The sequence below is a fragment of the Macrobrachium nipponense genome, chromosome 25 (genome assembly GCF_015104395.2).
Source record: "Macrobrachium nipponense isolate FS-2020 chromosome 25, ASM1510439v2, whole genome shotgun sequence".
NCBI lineage: Eukaryota > Metazoa > Arthropoda > Malacostraca > Decapoda > Palaemonidae > Macrobrachium > Macrobrachium nipponense.
This window is the reverse complement of record NC_087214.1, coordinates 30,436,236-30,451,171: the sequence shown is the minus strand read 5'-3', so window position 1 is coordinate 30,451,171 and position 14,936 is coordinate 30,436,236. Positions and strand designations below refer to the sequence as shown.

Genomic DNA, 14,936 nt, shown 5'->3' with positions numbered 1-14,936 from the left:
CTTTTCATATGTAGTGTAGGCCCATAGTGCTTAAAAATATGGAAACCTTAAATGTATAGCTGTCTTGCCTTTAAAATACACTTCTTGAATTTTAATTTTTCTTAATTTATGGGTGCTATTGTTTTTCAAAATTATTAATAGTGTTTGTGGAAATTTCAGTATATTGTGTAAATGTCATAAACATCATATTGTTCATATACGAAACAAACCTTCGGTCTTAACATTAGGATTTACTAGCGCCAAGCTGGAAACCGGTAGAATTAAAATTACACTTGTGAGATCCAGGGACTAATGGCATCTATACCAGGTCACAGGGCATGTATACCCAGAATGCCCACGGCTACCTGTGACCCACCAGTTATTTTCCTACCGCCTTTAAGATAAGACGTGTTACTGTCTATCTGATTTAAAGCCGGTTTTTCAGTTTGCCCGTTCTTTATCCATTTCATTTTTTATTTTTCATTCCTATTACCTTTTCTTTCTCCGAGTGTTATCAGTGTGTGGTAAGAGTGTATACGTGTATGATGGAGAATTTTTCAGCCTCAACATCGGGATCGTTTACCGTTTCGAAGAGGAGACAAAGGAAATGCCCAGGAGTCAGTGGCTTTCCATGTTCTAGGTTCCTAACTTCGGTGTCGACGGATCCTCATCCAACGTGTAGTAGGTGCAGGGAAAACGTATGTACGGTTACTAATCCATGTTCTGTTTGTCACGGTTGGTCGGTGGAACAGTGGAAGAAGTTCTATGGGAAAAGCCAATACAAAAGGAAGGTGGTGACGCCATCTTTGGATGACCAAACCTTACCGGCTTCTTTTGTATCGGCAATAAACCAGGCTGCTCCATATGTTTCTCCACCTGCTTTTATTTGTCTCATACCCCTTCGTTTCTCCTAGCGGTTCAGTATCGGAAACATCAGGAGGGCCTTGGGTAATCTTATGAATAATATGCACTCTCCTTTGTTCCCAGCAAGTAGAGGGGGAGATCCGCCATCTTTGTTCCAGGCTCCTGCTCCTCAGCGCATAGGTTAGATGGTACGTGGTCAGCGCTAGGCCTACCAGGCGTACCAACCTTGGATGGTCTGCTTGCGCAATATATGACGTCACGGTTCCAGCAGGTCAGGCAGCGCTGAATTTCCTCATCCCCCGGGACTTGCAATTATGGGAATTAATGCTGCGACTTCACCATCACACTCAGTGTTTACAGCGATGCAGAACGTGGGAGGTAGTTTGGCAGCAAACGTGCGGTTGCCAGCAGAAACCTCTCAGTCTCTCCACGAGGGGATACTTCACAACATACGTCACACTCCGATTGGCAGGGCGAAATGACGTCACACAACATACGTAACACTCCGATATTGCAGGCGTGATGACGTCACAGACCGATTCTCGGCCTATTTCGCTGCACCCAGACGCTAATACGCCTTCTGACCCGTCAATGCAAACTGTAATGCAGAAATTACAGGATTATAGAGAAGAGAATGAATAAGAGAGACAAAAAGAAAAGTGTGATTCGCCTTCTTCGTCTTCTTCCTCTAGTTCGGCGTCATCTTCCTCATCTTCGGACAAGACTGTCATTTCCAAGTCAGCAGGAAGGTCGGGAAGTCAGTGGCTATTAAGCACAAGGTTAGCAGACGAAGCCGTTCGCAAGAATCCGAACAAGCGAGAGAGGTGACGGCCGATGCGGAGTTGCCAGTTCGGATCGCAAAAACTATGATACCTCTGGTAAAATCGACGTTGGCGGCGAAAGGTGCAGCAGAGGATGGAATGCAGGTCCCAGTTTCGCCCGTAAGGCCGTTCAAATACGTACGAAGGACGATAAGGCTCCTATTAAAAGTACGAAAAATAGAGTTGGCAACCTCGGCGGATACGTTTGTGGAAGGCAGTGTCCGTCTGGATAGAAGGTCGAGGCCAGGCTCGCCGACGCTCGAAAACGTGCTCAAAAAAAAGATTACTAATATATACGAACTTATATCTGTCTTAAGGGAGCCTTCATCTTGGAGATCTAGACGAGATTCTCGCTCTAGATCCGTGAGCAGAGAAAGAGTGAGTTGACGTTCTCGTTCCCTGCTGACTATCCAGGATCGAGCCAACAGCGGCCAGCAAAGATCAAAGAGACCGCGGCCATAGGGGCAGGCGGCCGTGGAATTCCGGGCCGTCTGTCAGAAGATAGGGGTGAGACAACATCCCTTGTGACGGAGAATGGTACACTAGAGCCGGAGGAAGGAGAAAACCAAGAGGTTTCTGGCCTCGTATGCAGAGGTGATTGAGTTTGATTCGTCAATTCAATAACCCTTTCGGAGAAGCCAGAACACTGGCCAGTATGCTTCCGCCGGAATTGACATGGCCATTTGGACTAAAGAGGGATACCAAGGTGTCGTATGAATTGCCTTGTTTCGAGTCATGCAGAATCGGTCTTGCAAACACGTAAAAACGCAAAGATTGCAGGGAAGGATAATTCCTTAAGATCTAATAGATTATTTAAATTTATTCCCCCTCCAATGATAAAGCAAAGGAAATATTATACACACCGAAGGTCCCTTTGCTGTCTAGACAAATGAACCCTAATGTTGTAAGGTTAAGGCCTGGATTAACCTTGGATCAGGTTAAAATGGAGTGCCCTTCGATGTCTTTCAGGCTGCTTCTTGGTTTAGACCTTTGGTCAACAGCAGTGGCGAAGATTGCATCCTCGGAAGCAACAAGAAAAGTAGTGGATGAACCATTGTTCATTAGATTACTACAATCAGGTTCCAAGGCGATTGCGTACCTGACAAACGTAAGTGCCAATGTTTGGGCAAATATCCTGCTAATGAGGGAGAGATGCAGCGTTGGCTAGACTAAGCCGCAATGTGGATTTGGATTCCCTGTTAGCAATGAGGAATGGGGATATCTTGGAATCACAACTGCTGTTGCCAGAGGTCATAGGTCATACTGGAAGAGGCGATAGATAGAAGAAGGATGGACCACCTAACGATAGGTTGGTGCAACAGGCAGTTAGGAAAACATCTAACAGTCAAACTACTCCTTTGGAGGGAAGACAACAGCAGATGTCTCGAAAGAAGACAGTGAGACATAGCATCCCTAATAGAAGTCACAAGACCCTCTTCCCCAAAGAGGCTAACAATAGGGGAAGAGGGAGAGGCTCAAGAAGATAGGATGGGCGCCTCCCATCACTCGGCCACACCAGTGGGGGGTTGCCTGGCAAATCACTGGAAGGTGTGGCAGGAACTAGGGGCAGAGCAGTGGGTGGTGGATGTTCTCAGGATCGGGTATTTGATCCCGTTCGAGGTAACCCCGCCCCTGACAGATCAACCATTACCCCACGTCACTTATGCCCACAAATCTCAGAAGGCCACTATTCTTCAGGACGAAGTGAAGAAGATTGATGGAAAAAGGAGCTGTGCAACAAGTATGCAGTCCGGCAAAAGCCTTCTACAGCAGGATTTTCCTGGTACCCAAAGCCAACAGGGAGTGGAGGACAGTAATAGACCTGTCAACGCTGAATCTGTTTATAAGGAAAACCAGTTTCAAGATGGAAACTCCGAAAATGGTTCTACAAGCAGTCAGAATCGGAGACTTTATGCTGACAGTCGATCTAAAGGACGCATACTTTCAGATACAGTCCATCAGTCTTCAAGGAAATTTCTCCGCTTCAGTCTTGCAGGGAAAGCTTTCGATTCAAGGTCCTGTGCTTCGATTGACAATGTCTCCTCAAGTTTTTACAAGAGTGTTCACCCTCGTGTCGGCGTGGGCGCATGCTCAGGGGGATCAGGCTAATTAGATATCTAGACGATTGGCTGGTGATAGCAAAGTCCAGGGAGAAATTACTCAGGGACAGGGCGGCCCTCCTGCAGCTTTGTCACAGCCTAGGTATTGTGGTAAATCAGGAGAAGTCGCAGTTGGATCCAAGTCACGTTTGGAATATCTGGGAATGGTGATAGACACAACACAAGCCAAAGTATCCCGACAGACCAAAGAATAGAGAAATGCAAACAAGTGGTGAATGCCTTTCTGGGAAAACAGACACAGCCAGCAAGACAGTGGCAGGTGGTGCTGGGAATCCTAACTCCCTGGAGAAGCTAGTACCACAAGGAAGGCTACACCTTCGGTCCTTACAATAGAGGATGAAGGAGTTTTGGTCACCAATAGTAGATCACCGGTACGAGCAAATTCCCTTGTCGGCAGAAGTGAGGAAAGACTTGCTGTGGTGGGTGAACGACGACAATCTGACAGTGGGTGTCCCCCTTCAACAATCTTCCCCAGACCTCTTGCTGTTCTTGGATGCATCACTAGAAGGCTGGGGAGCCCACATGGAGGAGTTGATGGTGTCAGCAAAATGGAGTTGCAAGGACAGAGAACTCCATATAAACGTGCTGGAGTTGAAAGCAGCTTTTCTGGCTCTACAGGAATTCAGGGAGAGAGTAAAGGGACACTCAGTGGTGGATTGATGTCAGACAACACCACAGTAGTAGCTTATATAAACAAGCAAGGAGGCCTAGTTTCTCGGCAGTTACATGTGATGACAGTTCAACTTCACCAGTGGGCTATAGAGAACCTGGTAGACATCAAGGCCAGGTATATTCCGGGAAAAAGAAACATAGTGGCCGACAAGTTGAGCCGCAGGGATCAGATTCTGGGAACGGAGTGGTCCTGCACCAACAGGTAGTGGACAGGATGCTCAGGTTGTGGGAAGGACCGATCATAGACCTATTCGCAACCAGGTACAACAAAAGTTGGAAGTGTATTGTTCAGTAGTCCCAGACGCAGAGGCAAGGAGTAGCAGAAGATGCACTACAACACCCCTGGGACAATCTGGACGTTGTACGCATTTCCCTCCATTTTGTCTAAATCCGTCAGGTTCTGAAACAGGGTAATGCGGTCTCAGAACCTCAAGATGACCCTGGTAGCCCCGTTATGGCCGAAAGCAGAGTGGTTTCCAGACCTACTGGAAACTCCTAGTAGATGTGCCAAGAGAGTTACCTCCATGGAGCAACCTACTGTGTCAGCCGCACGTGGAGAGGTACCACTAGTCGGTGAAGTCCCTATCGCTTCACGGGTGGAGACTGTCAAGTATCTCCTCCGAGCGCGACGGGTTTTCGCAGAAAGCAGCAACTCAGATGGCAGGTAATATCAGAAAATCATCTGTGACAGTATACCAAGGAAAGTGGTCAGCATACTGTGATTGGTGTCGTAGAGGAACTTGTCTCCACTCGGTACCACTATTCAGCAGTTAGCAGACTTTCTGATATCTCAGAACAGAAAAACATATGTCTGTATCTGCAGTGAAGGGGTACAGGGCGGCTCTAGCCTCAGTCTTACGAATGAAAGGAGTGGACATATCGTCTTCATGGGAGTTGGCCATGCTGATGAGGAGCTTTGAACAGTCGTGCCCACCAAAGGAACTAAAAGCCCCAGATTGGATCTGACCAAGGTACTGAGTAGTCTGACAAAACCCCCCTACGAACCACTAAGGCAGTCCACGGATAGGAGCCTGACCCTGAAGACAGTCTTCTTATTGGCCCTGGCTTCAACCAAAAGGGTGGGGAGCTACATGGCCTCTCATATCTCATAAAGCACTCGAGAGGTTGGAGATCAATGGTATTTGAGTTGTCCCAGAATTCGTGGCCAAGACCCAAAATCCAACAATAGTAGACGGCAGATTCGACTCCTTTACCATACCTTCCTTGGCAGACTGTAGACAACGACAAAGCTGAGATGCTCCTGTGCCCCGTCAGGGCACTACGGAGTACTTAAAGAGAACAAAGCACCTCAGGCGGGGTGCCGGAGGTTGTTCGTAAGTACAGGACGGAACAAGAAGGAAGTGTCCAGGAATACAATATCGTTTTGGCTAAGGGAGACGATCAGAGATGCTTATACGGCAGAAGACAGAGGGATAGCCAGGTGGGAGCTAGAGCTCATGACATCAGGGGTGTGAGTGCTTCCCTGGCATTTAAGAAGAACATGTCTGTGGATAGAATTCTGAAAGCTGGTGTGTGGAAACGCCAAACAACTTTCACCTCATTTTATTTGAAAGATGTTTGCCCATAGATCCTTGGACACCTTTTCCTTGGGTCCAGTGGTGGCGGCCCAAACAAGTGATATAGTTCATCCAGTGCCCCTGGCGGGTCAGTTTGCGTCTAGTCTAAGATGAAGGTATGAAAGTAGAATGAATGGGATGACTGGTCTTTTTCTTTACTACTTTCTTCCTACTCCTTTAACTACGGGCAATATGAAGGAGAGTACCGTCATGTGCTGGAACGGACTAGATGCAGGTGAGGTGGTCAGCCATACTGTGAAGCTATCTTAGGTGATGATTATACTTTTCAGTAGCAACACACCCCTCTGGATAATAAGGAAAAGAAAAGGGTAAAAGAGGGGTGAGGTGGATCCAGTTGCAAGGGACAAGAGTAAACAGTAGAAATGGTATCTACCCACCCGTGGGGGGGAAAACAAAAACAATATAGATCCGTTATATCTTTGGTCCTAGGTTCATTGTCCATTCTCTTAGAATTTCCCTATATATTCGGAGATGGATAAGGTGGCAAACTCCCAGTCAGTTGTAGAGACTTACCTCCCTCCAATAGTAAGTCTATCCATAATGTTAAGACTAAAGGTTGTTTCGTATATGAACAAATACCAAATTGTACTAATTTGTATTTTTCATAACTAACAAACCTGAGTCTTAACAGGTAAAGGCCCACCTCGAACCACCCTCTAGCAGTCTAAACTGGGTTAGAAATATAACTGGTGGGTCACAGGTAGCCGGGGGCATTCTGGGTATACATGCCCCGTGGACCTGGTATAGATGCCATTAGTCCCTGGATCTCACAAGTGTAATTTTAATTCTACCGGTTTCCAGCTTGGCGCTAGTAAATCCTAATGTTAAGACCTCAGGTTTTGTTAGTTATGAAAAATACAAATTAGTTACAAATTTTGGTTAATATTTTATTACTTGTTCGTTAATGAACCATTGTAATTAAGATGTCATAAAGCTCTTCAGTCAGTTATCTTCATAATACTTTTACAAATTAAATTTTTTATGCATTATGTAGTGAGTATGTTATGAAAATTTTTCTTGGGTTGATGTTAACCTCTCTTTTTTTTTTTTATACATATACATATCATGGCACTGTTATTGCTGAGGAGGAAGAAGCGGTCAGAAAAGTCTCTCGCTACACAGATGGGAGCCTTGGAAAATGTAAATACGTGCATACTTCAGTTACAAGAGACACAAATTAATAAGTAAGTGCATCTTCCTACATCATTCTGGAAGATTTAATTTTTAATGCATCTTCATTTATTTTATCATGAAGTAGATTGTAATATATGTAGTACTTAGTGAGCGGTAGGTCTTAATTATTTAAAGATTTATTTCTAGTTGTAAAGGCTTTTGAAAGTAGGAACCTTAACCAGTTTCTGCTTTTGTACGCTATCTTGATTTCATCACATAAGAACTTAAGGTACTTCCTGGTGTTGCTCAACTGTTCATAGTCCTTATGGGCTTGTTATTAAGTGTAGGTTATAAATCCTTGGTTTATAATCTTGAGTTATAAACCTGTAAGTAAAAAATCCCCTAGATTTAAATCCCTCATTTATTTATGGCATACTAATGCATTATAAAGTGTACAGTACTTAAAAGTTATAAATAGTTAGACACCCTTCAGTATACTGGCTGCATTAATTATAATGCCTAAAGCAAAGAAAATGGTATGTCAGTGCGGTTATGGTGAAATTAATTTAGTTAAAGTCTACATAATAAAATAAAAAAACCATTTGTACAGTTTCAGTATTGATCAGCCATTTTAACCCTAACTGTGTAAATAGCACAAAGCAGATGCAACTGTAATATTTTCTTTTTCTTTTACATAAAATGATGTTTTCATACATTCAACTTCCCTGTCAGATATATACTTAGCTATAGACTCCGTCGTCCCCGATAGAAATTCGAATTTCGCGGCACACGCTACAGGTAGGTAGGTCAGGTGATCTACCGGCCTGCTGCTGGGTGGCAGGAATAGGAACTATTACCTTCTAAGGACAGATTTTTCTCTATCGTTTGGACGTAAACATACGTTTACGGTTCCTCCTGATTTGATTTTCGTGTTTCATCGCCATCGATCTTCTGGGCTGTCTTTTGCAGGGAAGTACTGGGTCTTTGGTTCGGCATACGCTGTTTTATTAACTTTTTAATGAATTTCGCTTCGAAATTTCGAAGAAAATACTAAGTGAAACTACCGAAATCATCGGTAGACACTCACATAGTTTGCCATAAAGAGAATTATTAATATTTATTCATTATTACATGTAATAAAGGTTACAACTTTATTAAGGAAATATTAAACTCTAATTTCCTACTTTAGGAAGTCAGAAAAGCATATAACTAGATAATACGCTTACTTTATAAGCTTTAATAGCGTTTGTGCTAACGAGCAGTTAGAGTATTAGCAGTACTAGTAGTTGTTGCATCCTCATCACCTCTACTCCTCAGAAACTACAAATTTATATATGCAAATTGAAGATAAATGGATAGCTCAAATGCAAGCTTTTAAAAGGTAAGAAGTGAATATAGTGTTCCCCCATTGCAATGGAGGGTGCGTCTGATCGGCTCTGTCTCGCTCCCAGGTCTAGACCTCTTCCAAGCTCACAAGCCCAGAGGAGAAGGAATGTCGACAACCGCAGGGGGGTTTCAGAGAATCCCCACCGATCAGGCGTCCCCTCGGCAGGTTCTGTAGAACGTCCCAGACTGCCAAGTTCGCCATTGAAAGGCGTCCTAATGTAATGTGTTTCACCTTATTATTATCGTGTTGACGGATAAGGAGAAGAAAGTTTCAACGGCGTAGATTCAATGAAGATGCAAGATAATCTCGTCGTAGATATCGGAACCTCAGAGAGATATCTTTCGATAACAGTTGCGGTAGAGGGCATTGCCCCCTATCCTGTTTTCGTCCCCCCGTACAAAATAGACGGAGGCTCTATCCCATGGGGTTTGAAAGAGTTATTTCAAACAAATTCCTCATCGGTACATTTATATGAAAATATATCTATTCTGAGAAGAACGAATTATATATTAAAGAATATATGTTGATCGAATGAATTATGGATCTCGGTTAATGATTAAACATACATATATAATTTTTAAGCTTCTAGCTCCTCGGACATGAAGCGCCTGAAACGCCTGAAACAAGGCTCGAGGCGCCTGAAGAGGCGCAAAGCGCCTAAAGAGCCTGAAATGAGGCTCAAAGCGCCTAAAGAGCCTGAAATGAGGCTCAAAGCGCCTAAAGAGCCTGAAATGAGGCTCAAAGCGCCCTAAAGAGCCTGAATCGAGGCGCAAAGCGCCTGAAGAGCCTGAAGAGAGGACGAAAAAAAAAAAAAAAAAAAAAACGTCGGAGGCTCCTCAAAGGAGTCGCAAATCGCCTGAAGCTCCTGAAAACAGGCTCGGAGTGCCTGAAGCGCCTGAAACGAGGCGAAAAGAAAAGCGCCTGAGGCGCCTGAAATGAGGTGCAAAGCGCCTGGAGCGCCTGAAACGATGCGCAAGGTCTTCTGAAGACGCCTCAGATGAGGCGCAAACGCGCCCTCCGAAAGCCTGAAGCGCCTGAACGCGAGGAGCAAAGCGCCTGAGATGAGGGCGCTAAGCGCCTGAAGCTATAAACCAGGATCTTCATCGTATATGGAGTTAGTCCTGATTCTGCGTAAGGTGAAAGACATTCGAGGATTTCTCTGATAAGGACGGGAGTTGTTGCACAGGCGGGCCGTCCGTCGCCCTTCTCAGGATAGTCTTAATGCAAGTAATGGCAAGAGCAAGATGGTTTTTTTTTTTTTTTTTTTCCTGGCGGGGACTCAAGATGTCGCACAGGCGGCCTTAGCCCTTGTCAGGTTAGAATCGGTACTGCTAAAAGCCCTTCACCTTACGGAAGGAGGCGCTCTCCTCCGGTTGCTCATTCTTCTCCCAACTTGATGGACAGGAAATGGAAGATAGATCGGAATTGGAAGCCAATAAGGGAGCAGGTCTCTCAGTTTATAAGACCTTAGCGACCTTTTTATTGAAAAAAATTAGTTCATTACTAATAAGACGATCATTAAAAATCTTCCTCCTTCTAAAATAATGCAACCAACCATTTACAGAAAGAGTGGCAATCGTTTGCAAATTGAACAAGGTTCGTACGAGCTCTCATTCATTGATTAGAGGCTCTTCCAGATAATAGAGGCGTAGAATACGGCCTTATCTCCCAAGAGAATAAAAATTTGAGGGATTCTCTTCGATCCGAGAGTTTTCATTGCGATCTCTTTCGACTAATGCTAATTCGTGTTTATTGACGAAAAGAACGGAGGGGGCAAAATTTCCATTCTTCTCTCTCCGCATCGGAGAGGAAAGAATGTAGAAGGAAGACTTGCTGCATACGACTGCTGAATGACAAGTCATATACGCCATACCATAGTTGCCTTTGTGGTTCGCTACGAAATTATCTATATCCTTACAGGATTTTCCTGGTAAGGGACTTCGCTTAAAAAGTTTGTTACGGACAATACCTACTCAGCTTCGGTATTTAACAAAGGTTTGGTTTTTGGCTTAAATTGGCATTATTGAGAGCTTCCTTAGGCGGCGGGAATAATTTTATTATATTCCTTCATTAAATGAAGTAACTGCAACTCACGATGAATGCAGCCAGGCAGCGAGCGAGACGGCCGGGCTGTCATTGTAAGCGTAAGGCCAATACAGTACCATCCAGGTCTCGGTCATTAGCAGTCGGTTGCATCTCTCTCTCCAAATGGATCGAATGGTTAACCGTATATTCCCCCTACAATCATGGACTTAGTCTCGAATGGAGGGGATAGTTAAGCTAACATAATTAAAATATTGTCTGCCTTTTGCTAAGAAGCTTTCAATAAGAAAGATATTATAACCTTTCAATGCTTTTTACCGTAGGAACATTATTAAAGGATTCTAACACAGCAGAACATTATATTATATAATGCTCTCATGCTTTACGAAAGCATGGCTTATTAGAATATATACTTAGTGAGAAGATGGATGTAGTAGAGAATTCACTTTAAGACTACGGTATGGTCAAGTCTTTCGAGAAACGCACACAACCTTTTTAGAATCAGATATTGCTCAAGAGAAGATGGATGAATAGAAAATATACGTATATAAGAGTTTTTTCCTACTAAGAACGGAATTAACATGTGTAAGGATGTCGGGGTACCATAAAGGCACAGATGTTCTGGCACATAACATAAAGAGTATTAGAAGGAAAGCGGCCGGTCCTGAAGCGCCAACCTGGCACAATGAGCCAAGAGCACCAGCCAAGATATTTTCTCGTTTTAGCGAGTTATTAACATAAGAGTCCAGTAGCCTCTCAGACAGCACGCTCGGTAACGGCAAGATTCGTTCCTGATTTCGTTACCCATTTAATCACTTAGGCCAATTCCACGATCTCTCATATCGCAAAGAGCATTGAGAATCTCTTTTTTTTTTTTCGCTCCTGTTCGCGTTAACAAAGAGAACCTATTGGAAAAAGAGGTTCGATGCAAGATTTTGCATGTCCGTGAGAACCTTCTCGATCAACGATAATAACTGTTATCATATGTCTAACATTTATTGCAAAGAGTTGTGAGAACCTACGGAAAGTCTTCTTCATAGATCTCTAGCAACGGTAGAGACGAACAGGCTTCCTGTAGACTGCTTCCTTTTCCTTGAACCAAGAGAAGTAGCAATATACACCATCTTTATTTTATAGAAAGGGGAATAAACTTTAGTTTTTTTTTCCCTAAATAAATATAAATACTTTACAGAATTTAAGATACAGGGCGTCAAAGAAAGAGAGGATAATACTTTAGGCCTCATTTTGGCCTTAGAGGTTGGATTCACAGAGGTCACGTTCTTCTCACAGCATGTTTTGGAAGTCTTTTCCAAGACAGTCTGAATATTCTATAAGCATCTATTACAAATGGACCTTAACAACCTCTCCACTCTGAGTCAGTCTTCGTGCAGACTGACCAGAAGTGGACATGATTGAGAGGATTTTTAAAGGTGAATGACAATAGTCATAGCCAGGACATAGAATTGCTGCAGATCGTGTTTGATGGAAGAGGAAAACTGTCCCTCTTCCGATACCTCTGTGAACCACATATAGGTTTTTTTTCTTCCTTTTCAGAGGGAAGAATCAACTTTATATATATCTGCTATCAAAGAGCACAGTAAAAGGCTATACTCTGTCTATACAAGGAGAATTAGAGATAGCAGAGGATAAGATCTTCGGGATCTGATACAATACCTCAATACGACAAGAGTAGGATATCATGTACTTCGAATGGGATCTTTTGTGGCTTCAGATTCCGTGTTCCGACAAGATGGAACTGCTCCTCATCAAACTTCTTTGAGAAATTTTATGAGGGAATTCTTTGTTTTCTCTTGGCCCTTAACTACCAAGAAGACAGGTGAATTTTTTGTGCATTGGAATCTCGCATCAGATTTAATGGAGACTCGGCAATGGGTTCTTGCCAGCATAGTATGTCTGGCAAGAGAACTAAAACCCTCTATTCCTGACTCAACGATTTCAGATAGAAGTTTCGTTGCCCAGGCAGGGTACTTACGTTTTCACCTACATAAGAAGAGATGGTTTTAAACGTTTTGCCTACAAAGTCTTTGGGATGCGATGAGGGTTCGAAATGCTTCCCAGAAGGTATTCAGAGAGATACAGTAAAGAGCTAGAAATCAGGAGTCCTCCCAATTTCAGCTCGGAGTCTCCTTCGACTTCCAAGCCCCTTCCCTCCTTTCGGACAAGGATAGGGAAGATTCTGCAACGAGGAACTTCATCAGCAAGTAAGAAGAGATCTCCGTTAGCAACGGAAGGATTCAAGAAGGATCCTCCTCGGAGGAAGACTCTTATCTCTGTACTGTTAGATGTCCTATGTCTAATCGATGTAGTTTACTACAATCACCTTCCCTTGCCGGAGAGGCCAGAAGCTCAAAGTGGAAGAATTTCTTCCACCCTTCTCCAATCTCCTGATAAACCATTGTGGAGTTTCAGGACTTTCGGACAATGTAGCGCCAACCAGGCGCCAAATGCCAAACAGGCGTAAAAAACGCCAGAGGCAGACGTTTCAAGGACACTGTCATTGTCTGAATGAAAGAGAAAAGGGGGGCCTCCAACCTAGCGCAGATGCGCTGGAGGCGAACAATTCCAGAACAGATAAGAGGTTACTGATGTGGGCACGCCGACGACATCCTCGGGACTCTACCAAGACTCGAAGCTCCAGCAAGTGGAGAGGAGTCAGCCAGGGGCCAGACGCCAAATAGTGCCAGTCTGGAGCCAGGCGCGAAGCTACTTCCAGGCAGCGAGGCGCCAGCCATGAGTCAGGCAAAAAAGCGCCTTCCAGGAGCTAGGCAGCCAACCAAGTGTCAGGCAGGCGCGAGGCGCCAGCCAGGCTCGAGGCTCCAGCCAGGCTCGAGGCTCCAACCAGACTCGAGGCGCCACCCAGGCGCAAGCCAGGCTCTAGGCTTCATCCAGAAAAGATCCATTTCAAAGGAAGCCCTGGTCTTCTTTGAAATAAGTTTTGATCGCTAAAAGCACTTCATGAATGCTTGATGATTCCTTCAAACAGCTGAGAATTAAAAGCGCTTGAAGTGCGAGCTTTTATGAATTCTTGTTCGTTACATAACAATATGTCGTGAAGGACATATTAGCTGTAACTTAGGGAGATGCAACTCTGTGTGACTTCCCTTTGCACGAAGGAGGTCAAGTTGACCTACGAGAGATCCTTCTCTCTTGGTTTTACGTGTCTACGGATACGTGGCTGGGATAGGGAGCCGACACTGATCCTTAACTAAGTGAGTAGTTATTTTTGTTAACATAGTGTTTTTTTTTTTTTTTTTGTTTGTTTGAAAGAGTTTGGGGATAGCTCTTTTCAAACTAAGCACAAACCCTCGTGTTAGGATCAGGTGATCGGGATCGGTGTTGTGCTCCTTAATTATGCCCCTAGGCATAGGTGTATTGTCATGTAAGTGGATAAGACCCCATTGACAAATGACCATTAGATTCTGTCGAGTAAGTGGATAAGACCCCATTGACAGATCTACAAGAACTCTTAGCCATAGGTCACATCCTCGCTGAGGCTCTTGAGACGAAGCAGACACCTAGCAATAGCTAGGAAGTCAACCCTTCGTCTAAACACATAGGAACCAAGGTTTTATTTATCTATTACCTACAACGTATGTTGTTTACCTGTCTAATCAGTAATTAGCTGTCTCTTACCCACCGCCAAAGGTGCCAATCAGCTAAGTATATATCTGACAGGGAAGTTGAATGTATGAAAATGATATTGTTATTGTACAATAAAGTTTCGTACATACTTACCTGGCAGATATATACGATTGAATGGCCCACCCAGCCTCCCCTCAGGAGACAGGTGGAAGAGAAAAATCTGTCCTTAGAAGGTAATAGTTCCTATTCCTGCCACCCAGCAGCAGGCCGGTAGATCACCTGACCTACCTACCTGTAGCGTGTGCCGCGAAATTCGAATTTCTATCGGGGACGACGGAGTCTATAGCTAAGTATATATCTGCCAGGTAAGTATGTATGAAACTTTATTGTACAATAACAATATCATATTTCTTTCATTAACTGAAAGGAAAACTATAGGCATAGAATTTCTATTTACATTAAAGAATGAAAAATAGAGGAATATAAATCTGCCTGTCATGTGTTTCATTTTTGTAAATGTCAATTTAACCTGAATTGCATTGAGCTTTTCACTTACAAGCAGTAACTAGGATTGTAACACCATATCTTCAGTGAGGAGTTGGTTATGCTATTGTAGTTGAAGCTTCAGTTGGTACTTATACGTCTATATAATAAACTTACATGGTAATTATGCTGGTAAAATCGAGAGCCAGTGATAATGCCAGTGATGTTTTAAACTGAAATGTTTTTTGTATGT

General features: G+C 43.7%; 1 long non-coding RNA gene across 1 annotated transcript in view; it reads right to left on the bottom strand.

Moving 5' to 3' along the window:
• LOC135199307 (uncharacterized) overlaps window positions 1–14,936 on the bottom strand; it is a 761,114-nt gene that overhangs the window by 474,830 nt on the left and 271,348 nt on the right. The window lies entirely within an intron of this gene.